Source organism: Carassius carassius, chromosome 14, assembly GCF_963082965.1.
Source record: "Carassius carassius chromosome 14, fCarCar2.1, whole genome shotgun sequence".
In the NCBI taxonomy this organism is placed as follows: domain Eukaryota; kingdom Metazoa; phylum Chordata; class Actinopteri; order Cypriniformes; family Cyprinidae; genus Carassius; species Carassius carassius.
In genome coordinates, this window is record NC_081768.1 from 32796030 (window position 1) to 32822737 (window position 26708).

General features: G+C 38.1%; 1 protein-coding gene and 1 long non-coding RNA gene across 5 annotated transcripts in view; both read left to right on the forward strand.

Moving 5' to 3' along the window:
• Nucleotides 1-26708, forward strand: part of LOC132157526 (myosin heavy chain, fast skeletal muscle-like) — a 317123-nt gene that overhangs the window by 100360 nt on the left and 190055 nt on the right. The gene's annotated exons all lie outside the window — the stretch shown is intronic.
• On the forward strand, nt 13457-15407 carry LOC132156655 (uncharacterized). Of its 4 annotated transcripts, none has more exons than XR_009437488.1 (5): nt 13457-13656; nt 13926-13984; nt 14066-14136; nt 14806-14947; nt 15066-15407. It is a non-coding gene; the product is annotated as an uncharacterized LOC132156655 (long non-coding RNA). The 4 variants fall into 4 exon arrangements; XR_009437490.1 differs by lacking the exon at nt 13457-13656 and adding an exon at nt 13707-13725; XR_009437489.1 differs by lacking the exon at nt 13457-13656 and adding an exon at nt 13769-13847.

Consider the following 26708-nt stretch of genomic DNA (forward strand, 5'->3'; position numbering starts at 1 on the left):
GAATATATCAAAGTTTATTCCATATATGTGCCAATCTTTCTGTTGCCAGCAGGTGGCGCTATCATTATAATGGAATATTGGCCTTCAGATGTGTTCAGGGCTGCACTCTTATCGAACATGTGAAGTTTGGGGAAGATCAAACATTTTATGCCTGAGTTACAACAACTTCTCTTGCTGTGGCGAGACATCAAATTTTGTCATTTTTGCCATGGACACGCTCTTTAACAAAAACTCAAGATTGCCACAATTTAACATTACACAGGCCTTTAGATTAGACTGACCACAAAAATACATTAATGTAAAAATATCTCTAGGAGTAGTTTGTCTCAGCGTAAAATATGTCACTTCCTGTTGCCAGCAGGTGGCACTATGACTATAATTGAATATGGGCATGTAGATCTGTTAAGGGCAGAAGTCTTATCTAACATGCGAAGTTTGGGGCAGATTGGACATTGTATGTCTGGGTTACAGCAACTTCCTTTTTCATGGCGAAACATAAAAATTTGTCAGGCCGCCATGGACACTCCCTTTAACGAAATCTCAAGATCTTCCCAACTTAACTTCGCAAAGGTCTTTAGATTTAACTGACCAAGTTTGATGTTGATCTAAATAAATCTCTAGGAGGAGTTCGTTAAAGTACAACCCCTGAAAATGCCAAAAACAACACCAATTTTGCAGAGAACATTCTAAATAACTGACTTCCTGTTTGGATTCGGATTTCGTACCAAGAGACTTTTTCGTAGATATTGGTGTGTTACATGTGTGTACCGATTTTTGTACATGTACGTGAAACATAGCTTGAGGCGCACTCCGTTGAAATTGTATATGCACTCAGTTGAAAGTGTATAGGTGGCCCTATCGAGCCATTTTGCCACACCCAATGGAATATTGGCCTTCAGATCTGTTCAGGCCAGGACCTTTATCACACATGTGAAGTTTGGGCAAGATCGGACATTTTATGCCTGAGTTATAACATCTTTTATTCCCATGGCGACACATCAAACTTCGTCACGGCGCCATGGACACGCATTTTAATGAAAACTCAAGATCTTCACAACTAAACATCACACAGGTCTTTAGATTAGACTGACCACAAAAATAACATCGATGTCATAAAATTTCTAGGAGTAGTTTGTCGCAGTGTAAAATATTTCACTTCCTGTTGCCAATAGGTGGCGCTATGACTATAACTGAATATTGGCATGTAGATCTGTTCAGGTCAAGAGTCTTATCCAACATGTGAAGTTTGGGGCAGATTGGACATTGTATGTCTGAGTTACAGCAACTTCCTTTTTCATGGCGAAACATCGAAATTTGTCAGGCCGCCATGGACACGCCCTTTAACGAAACCTCAATTCCTTCGCAATTTAACATCGCAAAGGGCTTTAGATTACACTGACCAAGTTTGGTGTTCATCTGAATAAATCTCTAGGAGGAGTTCGTTAAAGTACAACCCCTGAAAATGGCAAAAACAACACCAATTTTGCAGGGAAAATTCAAAATAACCGACTTCCTGTTGGGATTAGGATTTCGTACCAAGAGACTTTTTTGTAGGTATTGGTGTGTTACATGTGTGTACAAATTTTTGTACATGTACTTGAAACGGAGCTCGATGCGCGCTATGTTGAAAGTGTATAGGTGGCGCTATTGAGCCATTTTGCCACACCCGATGGAATATTGGCCTACAGATGTGTTCAGGCCAGGACTATTATCACACATGTGAAGTTTGGGGAAGATCGGACATTTTATGCCTGAGTTATAACATATTTTATTCCCTTGGCGAGACATCGAACTTCGTCATGGCGCCATGGACACGCCTTTTAACGAAAACTCAAGATCTTCACAATTTAACATCGCACAGGCCTTTAGATTAGACTGACCACAAAAAAGACATTGATGTCATAAAATTTCTAGGAGTAGTTAGTCGCAGTGTAAAATATGTCACTTCCTGTTGCCTATAAGTGGCACTATGACTATAACTGAATATGGGCATGTCAATCTGTTCAGGTCAGGAGTCTTATTAAACAGGTGAAGTTTTGTACACATTGGACTTTGTATGTGTGAGTTATAGCAACTTCATTTTTCATGGCGAATCATCGAAATTCGCCAGGCCGTCACGGACACGCCCTTTAACGAAAACTCAAAATCTTCGCAATTTAACATCGCAAAGGCCTTTAGATTAGGCATACCAACTTTGGTGTTGATCTGAATTAATCTCTAGGAAGAGTTCGTTAAAATACAACGCATGGAAATGACAAAAATGACACAAAATTTGCTCATAAAATTAAAAATAACCGACTTCCTGTTGGGTTTTGGATTTTGCTCCAAGAGACTTTTTTGTAGGTATTGGAGAGATACATGTGTATACCAATTTTCATATATGTACGTGAAACGTAGCTCGAGGCGCACACCGTTGAACGTGTATAGGTGGCGCTGTCGAGCCATTTTGCCACACCCACTTCTGAAACCCATATCAGACGTATATTTTCACCAGTTCTGAGGTGTGTGCAAAGTTTCATGACTTTTCAAGCATGTTTATGCTCTCAAAAATGCGATTCATCTTGGAGAAGAATAATAATAATAATAATAATAATAATAATAATAATAATAATAAACGGAGCAATTCCAAGAGGGTCCTCACACCATCGGTGCTCGGGCCCTAATAATAATAATAATAATAATAATAATAATAATAATAATAATAATAATAATAATAATAATACAAAAATAACATCGATGTCATAAAATTTCTAGGAGTAGTTTGTCGCAGTGTAAAATATTTCACTTCCTGTTGCCAATAGGTGGCGCTATGACTATAACTGAATATTGGCATGTAGATCTGTTCAGGTCAAGAGTCTTATCCAACATGTGAAGTTTGGGGCAGATTGGACATTGTATGTCTGAGTTACAGCAACTTCCTTTTTCATGGCGAAACATCGAAATTTGTCAGGCCGCCATGGACACGCCCTTTAACGAAACCTCAAGTCCTTCGCAATTTAACATCGCAAAGGGCTTTAGATTACACTGACCAAGTTTGGTGTTCATCTGAATAAATCTCTAGGAGGAGTTCGTTAAAGTACAACCCCTGAAAATGGCAAAAACAACGCCAATTTTGCAGAGAAAATTCTAAATAACCGACTTCCTGTTGGGATTCGGATTTCATACCAAGAGACTTTTTTGTAGGTATTGGTGTGTTACATGTGTGTACCGATTTTTGTACATGTACGTGATACATAGCTTGAGGCGCACTCCGTTGAAAGTGTATATGCACTCAGTTGAAAGTGTATAGGTGGCGCTATCGAGCCACTTTGCCACACCCAATGGAATATTGGCCTTCAGATCTGTTCAGGCCAAGACCCTTATCACACATGTGAAGTTTGAGCAAGATCGGACATTTTATGCCTGAGTTATAACATCTTTTATTCCCATAGCGACACATCGAACTTCGTCACGGCGCCATGGACACGCCTTTTAACGAAAACTCAAGATCTTCACAACTAAACATCACACAGGTCTTTAGATTAGACTGACCACAAAAATAACATTGATGTCATAAAATTTCAAGGAGTAGTTTTTCGCAGCGTAAAACATGTCACTTCCTGTTGCCAGCAGGTGGCGCTATGACTATAACTGAATATGGGCATGTAGATCTGTTAAGGGCAGAAGTCTTATCTAACATGTGAAGTTTGGGGCAGATTGGACATTGTATATCTGAGTTACAGCAACTTCCTTTTTCATGGCGAAACATAAAAATTTGTCAGGCCGCCATGGACACGCCCTTTAACGAAAACTCTAAATCTTCGCAATTTAACATCGCAAAGGCCTTTAGATTAGGCATACCAACTTTGGTGTTGATCTGAATGAATCTCTAGGAGGAGTTCGTTAAAATACAACGCATGGAAATGACAAAAATGACACAAAATTTGCTCATAAAATTAAAAATAACCGACTTCCTGTTGGGTTTCAGATTTTGCTCCAAGAGACTTTTTTGTAGGTATTGGAGAGATACATGTGTATACTGATTTTCATACATGTACATGAAACGTAGCTCGAGACGCACACCGTTGAATGTGTATAGGTGGCGTTATCGAGTCATTTTGCCACACCCGAAGGAATATTGGCCTTCAGATCTGTTCAGGCCAGGACTTTTATCAAACATGTGAAGTTTGGGGAAGATCGGACATTTTATGCCTGAGTTATAACATCTTTTATTCCCATGGCGAGACTTTGAATTTTGTCACGGCGCCATGGACACGCCCCTTAACGAAAACTCAAGATCTTCACAACTTAACATCGCACAGGCCTTTAGATTAGACTGACCACAAAAAAGACATTGATGTCAAAAAATTTCTAGGAGTAGTGTGTCGAACTGTAAAATATGTCACTTCCTGTTGCCTATAGGTGGCGCTATGACTATAACTGAATATGGGCATGTAAATATGTTCAGGTTCGGAGTCTCATCAAACATGTGAAGTTTGGGGCAGATTGGACATTGTATGTCTGAGTTATAGCAACTTCATTTTTCATGGCGAATCATCGAAATTCGCCAGGCCGCCACGGACACGCCTTTTAACGAAAACTCAAAATCTTCGCAATTTAACATCGCAAAGGCCTTTAGATTAGGCATACCAACTTTGGTGTTGATCTGAATTAATCTCTAGGAGGAGTTCGTTAAAATACAAAGCATGGAAATGACAAAAATGACACAAAATTTGCTCATAAAATTAAAAATAACTGACTTCCTGTTGGGTTTCGGATTTTGCTCCAAGAGACTTTTTTGTAGGTATTGGAGAGATACATGTGTATACCAATTTTCATACATGTACGTGAAACGTAGCTCGAGGCGCACACCGTTGAATGTGTATAGGTGGCGCTGTCGAGCCATTTTGCCACACCCACTTCTGAAACCCATATCAGACGTAAATTTTCGCCAGTTCTGAGGTGTGTGCAAAGTTTCATGACTTTTCGAGCATGTTTAGGCTCTCAAAAATGCGATTCATCTTAGAGAAGAAGAATAATAATAATAATTAAAGCTGCAAGCAGCGATAAACGGGCCCTCGCAACCGGGCTCACCGGCAGCGAGTGGCTTTAGTAAATAGGTGAACGGTGAGAAATATGCATTTAAACTCATAAATATAAGTGGAATATATCAAAGTTTATTCCATATATGTGCCAATCTTTCTGTTGCCAGCAGGTGGCGCTATCATTATAATGGAATATTGGCCTTCAGATGTGTTCAGGGCTGCACTCTTATCGAACATGTGAAGTTTGGGGAAGATCAAACATTTTATGCCTGAGTTACAACAACTTCTCTTGCTGTGGCGAGACATCAAATTTTGTCATTTTTGCCATGGACACGCTCTTTAACAAAAACTCAAGATTGCCACAATTTAACATTACACAGGCCTTTAGATTAGACTGACCACAAAAATACATTAATGTAAAAATATCTCTAGGAGTAGTTTGTCTCAGCGTAAAATATGTCACTTCCTGTTGCCAGCAGGTGGCACTATGACTATAATTGAATATGGGCATGTAGATCTGTTAAGGGCAGAAGTCTTATCTAACATGCGAAGTTTGGGGCAGATTGGACATTGTATGTCTGGGTTACAGCAACTTCCTTTTTCATGGCGAAACATAAAAATTTGTCAGGCCGCCATGGACACTCCCTTTAACGAAATCTCAAGATCTTCCCAACTTAACTTCGCAAAGGTCTTTAGATTTAACTGACCAAGTTTGATGTTGATCTAAATAAATCTCTAGGAGGAGTTCGTTAAAGTACAACCCCTGAAAATGCCAAAAACAACACCAATTTTGCAGAGAACATTCTAAATAACTGACTTCCTGTTTGGATTCGGATTTCGTACCAAGAGACTTTTTCGTAGATATTGGTGTGTTACATGTGTGTACCGATTTTTGTACATGTACGTGAAACATAGCTTGAGGCGCACTCCGTTGAAATTGTATATGCACTCAGTTGAAAGTGTATAGGTGGCCCTATCGAGCCATTTTGCCACACCCAATGGAATATTGGCCTTCAGATCTGTTCAGGCCAGGACCTTTATCACACATGTGAAGTTTGGGCAAGATCGGACATTTTATGCCTGAGTTATAACATCTTTTATTCCCATGGCGACACATCAAACTTCGTCACGGCGCCATGGACACGCATTTTAATGAAAACTCAAGATCTTCACAACTAAACATCACACAGGTCTTTAGATTAGACTGACCACAAAAATAACATCGATGTCATAAAATTTCTAGGAGTAGTTTGTCGCAGTGTAAAATATTTCACTTCCTGTTGCCAATAGGTGGCGCTATGACTATAACTGAATATTGGCATGTAGATCTGTTCAGGTCAAGAGTCTTATCCAACATGTGAAGTTTGGGGCAGATTGGACATTGTATGTCTGAGTTACAGCAACTTCCTTTTTCATGGCGAAACATCGAAATTTGTCAGGCCGCCATGGACACGCCCTTTAACGAAACCTCAAGTCCTTCGCAATTTAACATCGCAAAGGGCTTTAGATTACACTGACCAAGTTTGGTGTTCATCTGAATAAATCTCTAGGAGGAGTTCGTTAAAGTACAACCCCTGAAAATGGCAAAAACAACACCAATTTTGCAGGGAAAATTCAAAATAACCGACTTCCTGTTGGGATTAGGATTTCGTACCAAGAGACTTTTTTGTAGGTATTGGTGTGTTACATGTGTGTACAAATTTTTGTACATGTACTTGAAACGGAGCTCGATGCGCGCTATGTTGAAAGTGTATAGGTGGCGCTATTGAGCCATTTTGCCACACCCGATGGAATATTGGCCTACAGATGTGTTCAGGCCAGGACTATTATCACACATGTGAAGTTTGGGGAAGATCGGACATTTTATGCCTGAGTTATAACATATTTTATTCCCTTGGCGAGACATCGAACTTCGTCATGGCGCCATGGACACGCCTTTTAACGAAAACTTAAGATCTTCACAATTTAACATCGCACAGGCCTTTAGATTAGACTGACCACAAAAAAGACATTGATGTCATAAAATTTCTAGGAGTAGTTAGTCGCAGTGTAAAATATGTCACTTCCTGTTGCCTATAAGTGGCGCTATGACTATAACTGAATATGGGCATGTCAATCTGTTCAGGTCAGGAGTCTTATTAAACAGGTGAAGTTTTGTACACATTGGACTTTGTATGTGTGAGTTATAGCAACTTCATTTTTCATGGCGAATCATCGAAATTCGCCAGGCCGTCACGGACACGCCCTTTAACGAAAACTCAAAATCTTCGCAATTTAACATCGCAAAGGCCTTTAGATTAGGCATACCAACTTTGGTGTTGATCTGAATTAATCTCTAGGAAGAGTTCGTTAAAATACAACGCATGGAAATGACAAAAATGACACAAAATTTGCTCATAAAATTAAAAATAACCGACTTCCTGTTGGGTTTTGGATTTTGCTCCAAGAGACTTTTTTGTAGGTATTGGAGAGATACATGTGTATACCAATTTTCATATATGTACGTGAAACGTAGCTCGAGGCGCACACCGTTGAACGTGTATAGGTGGCGCTGTCGAGCCATTTTGCCACACCCACTTCTGAAACCCATATCAGACGTAAATTTTCACCAGTTCTGAGGTGTGTGCAAAGTTTCATGACTTTTCAAGCATGTTTATGCTCTCAAAAATGCGATTCATCTTAGAGAAGAATAATAATAATAATAATAATAATAATAATAATAAACGGAGCAATTCCAAGAGGGTCCTCACACCATCGGTGCTCGGGCCCTAATAATAATAATAATAATAATAATAATAATAATAATAATAATACAAAAATAACATCGATGTCATAAAATTTCTAGGAGTAGTTTGTCGCAGTGTAAAATATTTCACTTCCTGTTGCCAATAGGTGGCGCTATGACTATAACTGAATATTGGCATGTAGATCTGTTCAGGTCAAGAGTCTTATCCAACATGTGAAGTTTGGGGCAGATTGGACATTGTATGTCTGAGTTACAGCAACTTCCTTTTTCATGGCGAAATATCGAAATTTGTCAGGCCGCCATGGACACGCCCTTTAACGAAACCTCAAGTCCTTCGCAATTTAACATCGCAAAGGGCTTTAGATTTAACTGACCAAGTTTGGTGTTGATCTGAATAAATCTCTAGGAGGAGTTTGTTAAAGTACAACCCCTGAAAATGGCAAAAACAACACCAATTTTGCAGGGAAAATTCAAAATAACCGACTTCCTGTTGGGATTAGGATTTCGTACCAAGATACTTTTTTGTAGGTATTGGTGTGTTACATGTGTGTACAAATTTTTGTACATGTACTTGAAACGGAGCTCGATGCGCGCTATGTTGAAAGTGTATAATAATAGTAATAATAATAATAATAATAAACGGAGCAATTCCAAGAGGGTCCTCACACCATCGGTGCTCGGGCCCTAATAATAATAATAATAATAATAATAATAATAATAATAATAATAATAATAATAATAATAAACGGAGCAATTCCAAGAGGGTCCTCACACCATCGGTGCTCGGGCCCTAATAATAATAATAATAAACGGAGCAATTCCAAGAGGGTCCTCACACCATCGGTGCTCGGGCCCTAATAATAATAATAATAATAATAATAATAATAATAATAATAATAATAATAATAATAATAAACGGAGCAATTCCAAGAGGGTCCTCACACCATCGGTGCTCGGGCCCTAATAATAATAAACGGAGCAATTCCAAGAGGGTCCTCACACCATCGGTGCTCGGGCCCTAAATATAGCTGCAAGCAGCGATGGCGGGCTCAAGCCATCAGTGCAAACGCCACCCCGGTGGCATCGGGAAAACTGTGCCCAGCGGGCATAAGCATTTACAGTAACCCTCTGGCAATCAAGTTTTAAGGGATATCCATTACAATGGATTAATGAACTATTTTAGTGTAAATATATAAATCTTATTATTTAGACACATGATAATAGTTGGTCAGTTTGCTAATAACTGCTTTATTGACATATATTCCAGCTGTAATTCATGATAAAGTCAGGTTTTTATAAAATATTTAGTAATTGCCAGCTATCTATTTTTGTGAGCTCATAGTATTAAGTTAAACACAACACAGAGGGATAAAGAACACAGAAATATTTTTTCAAGATGCAAAAAGTTAAACCGTACAGCTGTACACTTGATAAAAAAAATTAAATATAAACGTATGCAATTATATATATATATATATATATATATATATATATATATATATATATATATATAAATTAAAGTGTATAGTTTTCTATTATTGCATCTTGAAATAAATATTTCTGAGTTCTGTGTTTATTTATTTATTTATTATTTATTTATTGTTTGGAAGATTACAGCCTTTAATCTCCTCAAAATAAATGTGCATATAAACCATGAACAGTTTAATTATAGCTGTATTTAAAAAATGCTTACTAACTACTAATTTTGGGAGAAGGCTATATAAAGCATGAACTGACTATTTACTAATGCTTAGCTAATGAGTGCAGCTATTATGAAGTGTTACCAATGCATTTACTAATGTTAACAAATGAGACATTATTTTAAAGTGTTACCAGATCCTTAAATAATTTAAAAGTGTTTTGTTATGATTTTATTGACCTATAAGCATTTGTGAAATAGTTTTGCTTGCATTACAGCTTAGTCTTCATCTGTGAGCTGAACAGTTTTACTGTTACATCCATGAGATTATGTAAAATCAGATAAATGTCATGTCACAGGGTGTCAGAGGTCAGTATCAAATGAGTTTGAAATTATTATTTGCAGCACAAATAAGTATTTTTTTTTTTTAATTCCTGAAACTGTCAGAAAAGGATAAGGCCTAAGAGATTTCTTAAGCTGTAATGAAAACAGCACAATTAGCAACAACAACAACAACAACAACAAAAAAATAACAATTTAAAATACAGTTTTTTTTTTCTGGTGATTAAAGAGATGTTTAAGTCTCTCTCTCTCTTTCTCTCTCTCTGTCTGTCTGCCACTCAGCTCATGCCCATCCCCCACTCTCACACACATACACACACACACACACACACACACACTCAGTCAGCACACATACATTCCTCAAACAGAGGGACAGAGTGAGTTGAGATGTCTGACAGTTTTTTAATTTTCTTTTAATCATACAGTGTTGAAAAGTCATGAAACTATGCATATTTCCTCAGAATGAGTTGATCTCTTTATGAAAAAATGATTTTAAGTGTTTGGAAGCTGCAATTTAAAAATACAAGACAATTAATGATTCCCTTTTTACTGTCATTTCAAAAAATCACCATAACAAAACCGTTCAAGCTAACCAAAATCCGTTCGCAATTTCAGTTCCTCAATGTTTTTTCTTCATGTAGACAAAGTTTGGTGTGTATAGTGTACTTCCCCTTTGAGGAGTATGCATTAATTCACAACTGTAAAATCTCAAAAATACACATTCAAATCAAAATAGCCGACTTCCTGTTGGTCGTAGCTGATGACTGTGAATTAGAAAGTTGTCCATCTTGATAAGAACAATATACGTACCCTTTTTGGTCTCTGTAGCTAAAACTAACCCCCCCCCCAACTTTTGACAAAAGTTGGCGCTATAGAGTGCCTTTTCCACGCCCTTTTAAAAGCTTTTTCCATTGTCTAACTATCACTAATACTGATATGTGTTCTGAGTTTCATGTAAATCTGAGGTTGTTATCTGCCTCAAAATCACCATAACAGAATATTCAAGTTTAACATGTTGCCATGGCAACAATATATAAGATATCAATATCCCCACAACAGATTTACATCGGCCATGTTTTGTCATTATTCTGATGAAGTTTGAAGCAAATCGAGTAAAAATAAGATTCTGAATTCAAAGCATTTTGAAAGTGACTCAATTCCTGCTGCTAGTTGGTGGCGCTATAATGTTGACTCTTAATAGTCACATATATACGATCGGTATCATACATCGAACAAATCGATGAAGTTTGATCAAACTCAGGCAATGTATGTGGATGTTATTAGGCATTTCCTGTTTCTCATTTTTTGCCCAAATTTCAACACCGCGCCACGGGCAAACCGTTCGAGATATCAAAAATCCCCTGGCAATTTTTCATCCTCAATGTCTTGAGATCATGTTGACCGAGTTTGGTGGCAATCAAGTAAAAAACCTATGACAAGTATATCAAATTCCAGAGCATTCTTTTTTTAAACAGCCCTGAATAGCTGACTTCCTGTTGGGCGGAGCCTATGACATAGAGTGTAAAAGTTGTTCAGCTCAATGAGATCTATAAGTGAACTGAGTTTCATATAAATATATGCAAGTGTGTGTGAGCTATGGTTCAAGATTTCTGACTGTGTTCCAGGGGGCGCTGTAGAGCCCCTGTGTCACGCCCGGGTCCCAGTCTCTGCGACGTCCTGATGGCCGCAGGTTCCAATGTGTGTGCCAATTTTCAAGAGTTTTTGAGCATGTTAAGGCCCCCAAAAACCCCCGGAAGGTTAAATAAAAAATAAAAATAAATATAGCTGCAAGCAGCGATGGCGGGCTCAAGCCATCAGTGCAAACGCCACCCCGGTGGCATCGGGAAAACTGTGCCCAGCGGGCATAAGCATTTACAGTTACCCTCTGGCAATCAAGTTTTAAGGGATACGGCAGTTAAAGGGTTAATCCAACCCATCTAGACTTTGAAATCACATACACAGAACAATATATATAACTTTAGTAACACTTTATTTTAATATATATAAAAAATGTATAAGGTGTGCATTGTAGCTGACACCTAAATGAACACATTACAATTGTTTTATGACTGCAAGTATTTCTCCTCAAATGCTATTGAGCTTCAAATTTGTGTTTGAGCCCATGTGAAAAAGTAGCATAATTCACATATGTCTTACAGTTTGTTTTAATAAACATCAAACATTCAGTTTAATTGTGCATTATAGCTGTCACCTAGATGAACAATTACAGTTGCTTTTATGACTGTAAGTCATTTTCTTCAAATGCTACTGACATTAGAAAAGTGTACAACAATATCACATGTAACTTTAGAGACGGTCCCTAAATTTGAGACTCTCGAATGTTTTTTTTTTACTTTCTTTAGTGTTCTTTTCTCTGTGCCGGATTGCTGATGTCCTTTACCCGGGCATAGATGTCCATCCATCAGTTACGAACATTCAGCCACAAACATGAGGTGCGAGCGGTCGGATGGGAGAATGGCGCATGTTTTTTTGTTTTTTTTGAGCAACTGGGATGGTGCCCCCTCTGGGAGTTGGTGCCCTATGAAGACTGCATACTCTGCATATAGGAGCAGCGGTACTATCTGGAAGATATATTCCTCAAACCGTCATTCAAGAGGAGGCCGAAATAAAGGCCTACATAAAGCCTATATATAAAGTCCACAATACGTCGTGCCATTCTAATTAAGTCATTTTTTGGGATCTTTTAAAGTGAAAGTGAAGTGACATTCAGCCAAGTATGGTGACCCATACTCAGAATTTGTGCTCTGCATTTAACCCATCCGAAATGCACACACACAGAGCAGTGAACACACACACACACACACACTGTGAGCACACACCCGGAGCAGTGGGCAGCCATTTATGCTACGGCGCCCGGGGAGCAGTTGGGGGTTCGATGCCTTGCTCAAGGGCACCTAAGTCGTAGTATTGAGGGTGGAGAGAGAACTGTACATTCACTCCCCCCACCCACAATTCCTGCCGGCCCGGGACTCGAACTCACAACCTTTCGATTGGGAGTCCGACTCTCTAACCATTAGGCCACGACTTCCCCGTAACATACGTCTTTCAGAACCTGACACATTGTAATTCTGAGACTCCAGGAAAGTTGCAGTTGTGGAAAATGGTGGCAATGTAGACTAAATGCTCCCTGATTGTTTCACACTTAATTCTTTACTTTAATTCTTAATTCTTTTGCAGTTTACAAGTTTCTGTTCTTCTCCACCTGTTTTTTTTTCTGACCCTTCTGACCCAGTAAGCATTTGCTGTCCAGTGGTCATGTCTTTACTTTGCAATTAATGTAGTCATCTAATTTTGAATATTTCTCATGAGGATCTAATAATTTTGGTTTCACCAGTCTGAGTAAAATGTATTTTTTTTGGCTCATTTTATCAGTAAAGGAAAAAGTGCCTAATAATTCTGCACACCTGAATATAAGGAGTTTTTTATTCTCTTCCAGTCTTCATGGTCAACAACGTATATATGACACTCGTTGCCTTCTCTAGTGCAGCTCAACCAATTCACATCCCATTCGTCAATATTTGTGATATCACAAATCCCAGAAAATGCTTGTTGTAGTCTAAACAATTTTTTCGTTGTAGTTTTTAAAAAGTGATTTTTGTTAAATAAAATATCTCCTTTTGAATTGCGCATGTTTATATTTCATTTATATATACATATATAAACTGGCTTTCCAATGGCGTTGGAGTAACCCCAGAGTGCAGTCTGGACGATGGGGCGGGGCGACACTTTGAGGCGGAGCGACACGTGTCGCCCCGCCCATATTTGTTTTCCCCGCCTTTGACATTTTGCTCCGAGCCAGCAGGGGGCAGTTTGCGTTGAAATAAACAGAACGGTGGCAACTGCAGAAGCAGAGTAATAACGCTATTCCACGTTGATTGCATGAGGTGAGTAAAAGTGGTTGTGTAAATATATTATAATATTAAATGCGATGTTCGATCATTTATTTATCCATTGTACGTTCAATTGGAAAAATTATTGTTAATAATTGTTATAAATTGCTCATTTTATTGTTCTTTGTGGATTGTAACAGTACACTCTGTACATGGCTTTAGTTCTTAGGTTTGATTTTACAGAGGTATGCCATTACATTTGTCAAGTTATTTGAACAGACATGCATGATTATTGTGTGTATATTATTATTGTTATTTTTCAGGATGACATGATCAGGAGGTGGTGGTGTTCTGTTCTCCTGGACAGCTTCACTCCGCAAATGTATGTAGCTGTTTGAATGTTGCTACATGAAACATTACTCTGTACTATATCTAGCAATATACCTACCTCTTGTTCTTTTAGAGCTCAACCACTGAGGGGAGGAACTTCACCATTCAAAAGACAATGTCTTCAGGCAGAGTCCAGCAAAGCAGGTTATTTGTGCACATACATTCATTAAGAACTAATCATTACATACATGCAGAGGTATTTTAGTTATTACAGCTATAAAGTTGTTCAGATATGAAATTGGGATTATGTACAAGTACTATATTGGTCAACACCGTGGATTATTTCATATATAGCTATCAGTTAACATCAGCATCAAAGACATTTAAAAACATTTCATCTTAATTCATTTTCAGACAGCAGCGAATGTTTTAAATAACTTCTGTTTGCGATCTAATGTGGATTTTGTTCACCATATAAGACAGAAATATTTATATTCAATGTAAAAGATCTTCATGTGGATCATGCATACAAATATATACAAATATCTCACTGGATTATTACAATTAATGGCAAAATGAATGTGTGGAAATGTTAACTAATATATCCTACTGACACACTACAGCAAAATATATAAATAATTGGCTTAAAACAATTTTTTTCAATGTGAAAATACTAACATGCCTAATACTTCTGCACAGTACTGTATATATTAACATTTTATTAGTGGTATTATAAAAGAATGAGTATGCAGTTGTGACAACAATCTATAGAGTTTGTTTAAAGCAAGGTTGTCTGTAGTCAGTGTTTATATAATGTTTAATAACTTTTATATACTTGTATAAATAAACCTTTGTATGTTTTTGATTCAACAGCTTCCCCTGGAAATCCTCAGGGAAGTTATTTTGTCAGCGGGTGACTCTGCATATTTGACACTTTCTCTTGTTTGCAGATGGTTTAGGGATGTGGTCACTCAAGAAGTTTTCCGGAAAGCGGCACACTTTGCCTGGCTAGACAGTAAGATTTCCCCCTGTTTAATGCTCATTCTCCAATTGAACTTTGTAGTATGAGGCTGTTAAACTTTTATTATTATTATTATTATTATCTTTCCTGTATTTTGTCTTTACACTATAAGTTGTGGCCAACTGGAAGAATTGTCCCCCTGTCTACCGGAACGAGTTCAGACGGATGTACAGCATCAGGAAATGCTTGCAGTGCAGAGCCCTTTTCAAGTTTAACCCACCAGGGTACAGGGAAGAGGCCGGCGTGGTGATCTTCTGGGCTTTTGTTTACACAGGATTTTGTTCTAAGGACTGTTTTTTTTTTTTTTGGCGGCATGAAACACATTTGTGTGTTAAGTTCATTAAAGGGAAATAGAGAATGAACTGAGATCAACTGGTTTTGATGTATTAATTGATGTCATTTAAAGTTAAACTTTGCAGTGTATAATGTTTTAATAAAAAAGCTATGGCAAACACGTGCATGACAACAGGTTTCAGTCATTTACATCAGTCTATCATTCTTTAAGGTTTCTCATATTTCATGGTAACATCATTTGCTATGCATTGCTCATAATGAATTCTTAATTTAGTTGTGACAATTCGATGTAATTTTTCAATTACCAATGATTTTGATAAACAATGAAGTGTTTAAAGGGGTGATTAAATGTATTATGTTTTTATATAGAAGCGGGTAACTAAATAAATTCAGGATTAATGAGGTTTTCAGTAGTGCAGTTCAGAAAACAAATAACAGAAAGTGACGAGTGTTTTTGGGCAAGTTCTTTAGAACCTGTATAGTTCCTTCCTTGCAAAAAGTAACCATGGATTTATTGTAGCAAAAATATTTGTTGGCATATTAATTACCATGTCCTGTAATTATAAAAACACCATAGTTTAACTATAGTTTTTGTAGCAGAACCATGGTAAATTTTCGTAGGGGCTAAGGGAATGTTCAGTATATTATGGGTGACGTTCAGAGACTGGTGACAATTTGTTACACACATACACACACACACACATATATATATATATATATATATATAATTTGAATATATAAATCAAGGTACTCCATGACTATCTACATAACCATACTTCGCATTATATTGCCGTGTCATTTTCAAAAACCAGCGAGTAATGCCGAGGTAGCGTCTACAGCCGTTGAGGGAGTAATTGTAAATTAGACCATTTGTTTCTGTTCTGTTCGTCGTGATCCAAAACTCTTTGTATTTATACGGTATGTTGTGGAAACGCAACAATAAATGCAAAAACACAACATTTATATTCGCTTTTAATTTATATTAAAGGTTTATTCATCTGAGTGTCTACTTCCGCATTCCAATCCTGCTCACAGCGTCATAATTCTCTATACCAATAAGCTGTAAAATCGTCACTCATCTGTACACCAATAACCTCATCTTAATCATAAACCAATAACCGCTGAGGTGGGCGGGGCGACACGTGTCGCCCCGCCCCATCGTCCAGACTGCACTCTGGTCTACTACTGGCGTTGCCATTAATAGGATTGAGCAAGTGTAGAACACATACAGAATCCATGCAGACGGATGTAGATGCATAACAAATGGCTCTCTTTATTACTTGAGCTCCATTAAACATGATCTCAAACTTCTTGTGGCCTCTTCTTGTTCACATGTACACACAAAGCCATTCCTTAAGGACCGCATACAACTATAATCCTCTTTGCGAGATAACTCTGCAGTGCGCTCAAAACTGTGCTACCCAATTACCAACACACAGTGAAATGCTCAAAAAAAACTTTACAGTTTTCTTTTATTGCATATTGAAATAAATATTTCTGAGCTCTTTATCAATCTGTTTTGTGTTTGTTTATTTTAATTTTTCTTAGGAAGATAACTGACCCTTTACTCTCCTTTTTAATATATGTCCTTATAAACCAAGAAAAAGTTATTTATAGCTGTATTTATAAGCTGCTTACTAATGACTATTAATGTTGGGACAAGACTTTATAAAGCATGAACTGACTATTATTAATGAGTGCAGTTATTATAAAATGTTACCAATGCATTTACTAATGTTAACAAATTAGACATTATTTTACAGTGTTATCAAATCCTTAAATGATTTATACGTGTTTTGTAATGATTTTATTGACCTATAAGCATTTGTGAAAGTTCTGCTTGCATTACAGCTTAGTCTTCATCTGTGAGCTGAACAGATTTACTGTTACATCTATGAAATCATGTAAATTCAAATAAATATCATGTCACAGGATTTCATAGGTCAGTATCAAATGAGTTTGAAATTATTATTTGCAGCACAAATAAGGTTTTTTAGGATTTTTAAAAATCCCTAAAACTGTCAGAAAAGGATAAGGCCTAAGATATTCTATGTGAGTGGCTAAATATATTTTTGTTTTTATAATTATAATACATAAACTATGAAATTATACAAAATGTATAAGAAAGTAAGTAAATAAATAAATAAATACATACATTAAAAAAAGCAGCCAAGACGAATGAGTTTCCTTTTTTATATATAGATTAAAATTGAAGACAGAAGCAGCTGGTAAATGCGGTCACTTAATATTCAAATCCAGTAGATCCACTTCAGATTTATTTCTCAACAGTTTATGTTCACGTGGCTGTTTTCATTTATATTCGCCAAGCTATTATGTATTTTGAAATAATCTTGTCCGTGATGTGTTCGTTCGTACGACGAAAGGCAGAATCCTGCAGCTCGAGAGATATGTTATTCTGCCAGTCGCGCTTTCAAATAGTCTTTCACACTTAAACGGGTCACAAACACCTGCATTTAGCTTTTGTTGTGTTATGATGGGTGTATTGTGTGCATTCGTGGTAATATTTTATTTTAAAAAGCTCTTAAACAAGAATAAATTCGTTAGTTTTGAGCTCGACACTGTACGCACTGATCGGAGGCAGTGATTTCAGATAGGCAACCGCAAATATTTATAATTTTCACACAAACAGTTCAAAAACATATGAATTTAGCTCTTGGTGTGTTCTAATTGGTGGATTGTGTGATATCGCTGTAATGATTTATTTTTAAAAGCTTTAAACAAGAATAAATTCGTTTTTTCTTAGCTCTTGACCCCAGACGCTCGTGATCACAGCGGTGATTCATCTCTCGTCTTTCTCACGTATCTCTGGACAGAAATCAATTATCCATGAGCCCTGAACCAGTAATAATCAGATATGTAGGTTTAGCTTGTCAGTGTGAATTAAATCTAAGTATTTATTTGTATTTTTAACCGATTTAAAAGTGAAACTAAAAGTCCGGGAATTGCACCTGTAGGGGCGCAATTTCTCTCAGACAATGGAAGTCTAAGAACATATACTCAATCAGAGGGACAGAGTGAGATGAGATGTCTGACAGTTTTTTAATTTTCTGTTATCCATACAGTGTTGTAAAGTCGTGAAACTATTAATATTTACTCAGAATGACTTTTTTTCTGTATGAAAAAATGTTTTGAAGTGTTTGAAAGTTAAAAATGCAGGACAATTAATAATTCCCTTTTTACTGTCATTAAAAAAATCACCACGACAAAACCGTTCAAGCTATCCAAAATCCATTTATCAGTTTAAGTTCCTCAATTTTTTGGCATCATGTAGACAAAGTTTGGTGTGTATAGTGTTACTCTCCTCTGAGCAGTATACATTAATTCACAGCTAAATGTAAAAAAAAATCCACATTCAAATCAAAATAGCCGACTTCCTGTTGGTCGTAGCTGATGACTGTGAATTAGAAAGTTGTCCGTCTTGATAAGAACAATTTATGTACCGAGTTTGGTGTCTCTAGCTAAAACTATCCCCCCCACTTTTGACAAAAGGTGGCGCTATAGAGTGCCTCTTCCACGCCCTCTTATGAACTTTTGCCAGTGTCTAGTTATCATTAATACTGATATGTGTTCTGAGTTTGATGAAATTCTAAGCATGTTATATGCCTCAAAATCACCTGAGAAGTATTCCAGTTTGACATGTTGCCACAACAACAATATTTTTAGATATCAACATCCCCCCAGCAGATTTATATCGGCTGTGTTTTAACATTATTCTGATGAAGTTTGAAGCAAATCGAGTAAAAATAAGATGCTGAATTCAAAGCATTTTGAAAATGACACACGTCCTGCTGCCAGTTGGTGGCGCTATAACTTTGACTCCTAATAGTCACATATATGCGATCGACATCATACAACGAATAATCTGATGAAGTTTGATTAAAATCAGGAAATGTATGTGGATGGTATTAGACACTTCCTGTTTCTCATTTCTCGCCATAATTTCAACGCCTCGCCACGAGCAAACCGTTCGAGATATCAAAAATCGCATGGCAATTTTTCATCCCCAATGTCTTGAGATCATGTTGACCGAGTTTGGTGGCAATCGGCAAAAAAACCTATGACAAGTATTTCAAATTCCAGAGCACGCGCTTTTTACATAACTCTAAATAGCTGACTTCCTGTTGGGCGGAGCCTATGACATGCAATATGAAAGTTGTTCGGCACGATGAGATCGATATGTGTACTGAGTTTCATATGAATATGTGCAAGTATGTGTGAGCTATACATCAACATTTCTGACTGTGATCCAGGGGGCGCCGTAGAGCCCCTGTGCCACGCCCGGGTTTCAGCCTCTACTTTCAGAAACCACTGTCGGTAAACACAATCCGCCGTGCCATCAGCAGATGCCAACTAAAGCTCTATCATGCAAAAAGGAAGCCATATGTGAACATGGTCCAGAAGCGCCGTCGTGTCCTGTGGGCCAAGGCTCATTTAAAATGGACTATTTCAAAGTGGAATAGTGTTTTATGGTCAGACGAGTCCAAATTTGACATTCTTGTTGGAAATCACGGACGCCGTGTCCTCCGGGCTAAAGAGGAGGGAGACCTTCCAGCATGTTATCAGCGTTCAGTTCAAAAGCCAGCATCTCTGATGGTGTGGGGGTGCATAAGTGCATACGGTATGGGCAGCTTGCATGTTTTGGAAGGCTCTGTGAATGCTGAAAGGTATATAAAGGTTTTAGAGCAACATATGCTTCCCTCCAAACAACGTCTATTTCAGGGAAGGCCTTGTTTATTTCAGCAGGACAATGCAAAACCACATACTGCAGCTATAACAACAGCATGGCTTCGTCGTAGAAGAGTCCGGGTGCTAACCTGGCCTGCCTGCAGTCCAGATCTTTCACCTATAGAGAACATTTGGCGCATCATTAAACGAAAAATACGTCAAAGACGACCACAAACTCTTCAGCAGCTGGAAATCTATATAAGGCAAGAATGGGACCAAATTCCATGAGCAAAACTCCAGCAACTCATAGCCTCAATGCCCAGACGTCTTCAAACTGTTTTGAAAAGAAAAGGAGATGCTACACCATGGTAAACATGCCCCGTCCCAACTAATTTGAGACCTGTAGCAGAAATCAAAATTGAAATGAGCTCATTTTGTGCATAAAATTGTAAACTTTCTCAGTTTAAACATTTGCTATGTTATCTATGTTCTATTGTGAATAAAATATTGGCTCATGTGATTTGAAAGTCTTTTAGTTTTCATTTTATTAAAATTTAAAAAACGTCCCAACTTTTCCGGAATTCGGGTTGTAATAATAATAATAATAATAATAAATAATCCTAAGGAAAACAATAGGCCTCTCGCCCTTTGGGCTTGAGCCCTAATAAGAATAATCCTTAGGGGAACAATAGGGCTCTTCGCCCCTTCGGGCTTGAGCCCTAATAATAACAAGAATAATCCTTAGGGGAACAATAGGGCTCTTCGCCCCTTCGGGCTTGAGCCCTAATAATAATAATAATAACAAATAATCCTAAGGAAGACAATAGGGCTCTCGCCCTCCAGGCTTGAGCCCTAATGATAAATCCCCTGTTATGTTTGTACTGGCTACTGTATACAGGCCACCAGGGCACCATACAGACTTTATTAGAGTTTTTAAAGAGTTTGGTGATTTTACATCTGAATTAGTTTTGGCTGCAGATAAAGTTTTAATAGTTGGTGATTTTAATATCCATGTTGATAATGAAAAAGATGCATTGGGATCAGCATTTATAGACATTCTGAACTCTATTGGGGTTAGACAACACGTTTCAGGACCTACTCATTGTCGAAATCATACTCTAGATTTAATACTGTCACATGGAATTGATGTTGATAGTGTTGAAATTATGCAGCCAAGTGATGATATCTCTGATCATTATTTAGTTTTGTGCAAATTTCATTAAGCCAAAATTGTAAATTCTACTTCTTGTTACAAGTATGGAAGAACCATCACTTCTACCACAAAAGACTGCTTTTTGAGTTATCTTCCTGATGTATCCAAATTCCTTAGCATATCCAAAACCTCAGAACAACTTGATGATGTAACATAAACTATGGACTCTCTCTTTTCTAGCACTTTAAATACAGTTGCTCCTTTACGCTTAAAGGAACACTCTGACTTTTTGGGACTTTAGCTTATTCACAGTATCCCCCAGAGTTAGATAAGTCCATACATACCTTTTTCATTTCTGTGCGTTCTGTAAGTGTTATTTGACGCACCCACCGCTAGCCTAGCTTAGCACAAAGACTGGATGTAAATGGATACTGGTAGCATAGTAATCCCAATAAGTGACAAAATAATGCAAACATTTTCCTATTTACATGTTGTGATCTGCGACAATAAACAGGGGAGACCAGGTATTACTATGATGTTTCATAGAATTCCAACCACAAACGCTGACCTGATGAATCGATGGCTACTTGCTCTGGAAATAGATCCAAACACACCTGTAAACACCATCACGAAGTATTTCGTTGCTCTGAACATTTTACTGTAGACGACTATTTTGAAAAAATGCAAGTTGCCATACGGACCATGAAACGTGTGTTAAAGGATACAGCCATCCCATCGATAATAAAGACAGGACAAATTGGATCACCTGTTGCTGCGGTAAGTGTTCCGTTATGTTTTGAGATTACTAACATTAGCCATACTGTAACAGTGCCATGCTAATGTAATATAACCTTAGTAGTGACACTATTACGTGAATAGGGGCTCCGTGTATCCGTGTATCCCCTTTATTGTTATTATTGTGACACACTGTGTGCAATGGCTATACTACAATTTCATTGAACTATGAATGATCATTATAACAAAATCACTTACTTGGTGGACAGCTGACCATTAGGTTCACTCGGCATGGGGCGTTTCTTCCAGTTGATCTTGTCACAATGGGAAAAAAAAGACAACTGCCGGGTGTATTAGGGCAGAGAAATCTTCCGTGGTAGTGACGCAAATATTTTGATTGTCATCAAACCTTGACATTGATGGAAATACCCGGTCCCATTCATTACAACAAAGGCACTCGGTTTCTGTCGGCATAGGTTGGCATGTTCCACATTTACACCACCAGTCCGTGTTCGTTCTGATTCTCCCTTCGTCTTACAGCTTCCAAAGTTTGTAACTCCTCGTCTGTGTATTCTGGCTCAAAACTATATGGTTCTGGATCTTGGTTTGATACACAGTAAAATTCCTCTGAGTCTGACAATTCCTCAAAGTCAGCCATGATCACGAGTCACGTTTGTTTTGTTTACGGTCTCGTGTGCTGCGCTAATCACTCCGCCCAAGTAGCCACTCCGTCCAAGTAACGTTAGCTGTGCTCCTACACCTAGTGAGAATATAGTTCCCAGTATTTATACGATTAAAAATGCTCTCTGTCTCATATAGCCTTGTTATTTGTACACGCTGTGACTATACAGATCACAACATGTAAATAGGAAAATTTTTGCATTATTTTGTCACTTATTGGGATTACTATGCTACCAGTATCCATTTACATCCAGTCTTTGTGCTAAGCTAGGCTAGCGGTGGGTGCGTCAAATAACACTTACAGAACGCACAGAAATGAAAAAGGTATGTATGGACTTATCTAACTCTGGGGGATACTGTGAATAAGCTAAAGTCCCAAAAAGTCGGAGTGTTCCTTTAAGGAAGGTTAAGGAAAACAGTTAGACACGATGGTATAATGAGCATACTCGCACCCTAAAGAGAGCAGCCCGAAAAATGGAGCACAGCTGGAGGAAAACAAAACTAGAGGTATTTTGTATTGCTTGGCGGGAAAGTAACCTATCCTACAGAAAAGCATTAAAAACTGCTAGATCCGATTACTTTTCTTCTCTTTTAGAACAACAACAAGTGTTGACATTTCCCAACACCACAGCAGTAATGACTTTATGAACTACTTTACTTCTAAAATCGATACTATTAGAGATAAAATTGCAACCATTTAGCCATCAGCTACAGTATCACATCAGACAGTGCACTATAGACCCACTGAGGAACAGTTCCACTCATTCTCTACTATAGGAGAGGAAGAATTGTATAAACTTGTTAAATCATCTAAACTAACAACACAATTATATTCCTTCTTAGAGAAAAATGGTATATGTGAGGATTTCCAGTCAGGATTTAGACCGTATCATAGTACTGAGACTGCTCTCCTTAGAGTTACAAATGATCTGTTCTTATCATCTGATCATGGGTGTATCTCTCTATTAGTTTTATTGGATCTTAGTGCTGTGTTTGACACAATTGACCACAACATTCTTTTGCATAGACTTGAACACTTTGTCGGCATTAATGGAAGTGCATTAGCATGGTTTAAATCGTGCTTATATGACCGCCATCAGTTCGTAGCAGTAAATGAAGATGTATCATATCGATCACAAGTGCAGTATGGAGTACCTCAAGGCTAAGGACTAGGGCCGCTACTCTCCACGCTTTATATGTTACCATTGGGAGATATCATCAGGAAACATGGTGTTAGCTTTCACTGTTATGCTGATGATACTCAGCTCTATATTCCTTTGCGGCCCGGTGAAACACACCAATTTGAAAAACTAATGGAATGCATAGTCAATATAAAAAACTGGATGACGAGTAATTTCTTACTGCTAAATTCTGAAAAAACAGAGGTGTTAATTATAGGACCTAAAAACTCTGCTTGTAATAACCTAGAACACTGTCTAAGACTTGATGGTTGCTGTGTCAATTCTTCGTCATCAGTTAGGAACCTAGGTGTGCTATTTGATCGCAATCTTTCCTTAGAAAGCCACGTTTCTAGCATTTGTAAAACCGCATTTTTCAATCTTAAAAATATATCTAAAGTACGGCCTATGCTCTCAATGTCAAATGCAAAAATGTTAATCCATGCATTTATGACCTCAAGGTTAGATTATTGTAATGCTTTATTGGGTGGTTTTTCTGCACACTTAGTAAACAAACTACAGCTAGTCCAAAATGCAGCAGCAAGAGTTCTTACTAGAACCAGGAAGTATGACCATATTTGCACGGTCCTGTCAACACTGCACTGGCTCCCTATCAAACATCGTATAGATTTTAAAATATTGCTTATTACTTATAAAGCTCTGAATGGTTTAGCACCTTAGTATTTGAATGAGCTCTTTTTACATTATAATCCTCTACGTCTGCTACGTTCTCAAAACTCAGGCAATTTGATAATACCTAGAATATCAAAATCATCTGCGGGCGGCAGCTCCTTTTCCTATTTGGCGCCTAAACTCTGGAATAACCTACCTAACATTGTTCCGGGAACACTTCCTATATATATACTTGCTACATCATTAGAAGAATGGCATCTATGCTAATATTTCTCTGTTTCTCTCTTATTCCGAGGTCACCGTAGCCACTAGATCCAGTCTGTATCCAGATTGGAGGGTCACTGCAGTCACTCGGATCCAGTACATATCCAGACCAGGTGGTGGATCAGCACCTAGAAAGGACCTCTACATCCCTGAAAGACAGCGGAGACCAGGTCAACTAGAGCCCCAGAAACAGATCCCCTGTAAAGACCTTGTCTCAGATGAACACCAGGACAAGACCACAGGAAACAGATGATTCTTCTGCACAATCTGACTTTGCTGCAGCCTGGAATTGAACTACTGGTTTCGTCTGGTCAGAGGAGAACTGGCCCCCCAACTGAGCCTGTTTTCTACCAAGGTTTTGTTCTCCATTCTGTCACCAATGGATTTTCGGTTCCTTGCCGCTGTCGCCTCTGGCTTGCTTAGTTGGGGTCACTTCATCTACAGCGATATCGTTGACTTGATTGCAAATAAATGCACAGACACTATTTAACTGAACAGAGATGACATCACTGAATTCAATGATGAACTGCCTTTAACTATCATTTTGCATTATTTATAATATAATCATAAATTATGGTGACTTAACTTGACTATGGTTTTAGTTGACTAAATATCATAAAATCTTAGTCGACTAAATCAACCATGAATTTAGTCAGCTAAAATCTAATGGGTTTAGTTACAGTGCATTTATAAAGCATTTCTCTAAAACTTCCAAACATATTACAGTATGTAGGTTTGATATTAAGGTTTTATCATGATAGACATTTCTTGTATTTGGCAGTTTGGCAGGTTAGTCAATAGTTTCAATTTGGCTCAAGTAGATTCCATTAGGTTAATAACCTTAAATGAAAAAAAGAAAAACAAAGAAAAGGATATATCATTACTTTGGATGAAATGTTAACAACTGTGAACAAATACAATTTAAATAAACAATTTACAATTGTCTCCTTTTGTTCATTCATATTTTTAGCTTATTTTCTCTTCTTATGCAATCATAACATTTATAAAATTTTACGTGAACAGTTTAAGCAAACATATGAGATCTATGGCATTTTACTGCATTTATGCACTTATGATTACACGAAAGTTGTGCGTCATACACCTAATAATAATAATTGAAGCATAATACAAATGACTGTTTTCCTTCTTATTATACATTATACTAATCAAATAACATGGATTCAAGTGACAATCAGTCCTTCTTATAATTAAAGAGAGATATTTCCATACCATCAGTGTCCCTGAGATGACCGACAGCTGATGCGTTTCCCATTTTGTGCATCACTCACAACCTTTTAGCCCTCCAGCACAAATCATCTTCATGCTGATACAGAAAGTGCTCGTGCGTGTAATCCGCATTGTTATCTCACTGTTGTTATTCTGCACTCTAGTTCCCTATCTGTCGATCACTACGAGTTATGTCGAACTACATATGGGGTTTCACTTGGGAGGCCAATCATCTCTGAGTTTAAGAAAAAACGCCAATGAAAATTGGCTAGTGGATTTAACATACCTGAGCCACTCCCAGTGCCAACGGGTATAAATAGGGCGACAGGTGCATCCACTCATTAGATTTTTTCTTCGGAGCCGAGTAGTTGATGTATCCAGTCTCTACAAAGCCTTCATCTGTGTGTTCGAGAGCTGTTCCTGGTCGGTGTGACGGTGCAGTACAGCGGTGTCCCTGTGACGGCGATTCCACCGGGTGCTTCGGCTGAAAGAGCAGTTTCTAAAAGAGCAAATCACGGACGATTCGGGTCTTTTTCAAGATGCCGTTTCGTCCTTGTCCTTCTGGATGCCGTCGTTTCCTGTCTTCGGTTGACGGTTCGTGCGTCTATTGCGGACGTATGAACATGGCAGCGCTGCGATCGCGTCTCTCACTCCTCAAGGGGAGTGCAGCAGAACCCTCTGTCGCCACCCGTCCCGGTTTCTCTGGCTCGAGCAGGGGACCGCCGGCTGGCGCTCTGGGAGATCTGAGGGTTAGAGTGAGAGCTTCTCCGCCAGGCCACGCCCCACGGACCTCTCGCTCCTCCCGCAGCGCGTGTCCCTTGAGGCTGCTGATTGATTCTACTGGGCCATCTTACAGCGGTCCCAGCGTGTCTCTCGGTGCGCCGCCCGAGGATCAGATGTCTAT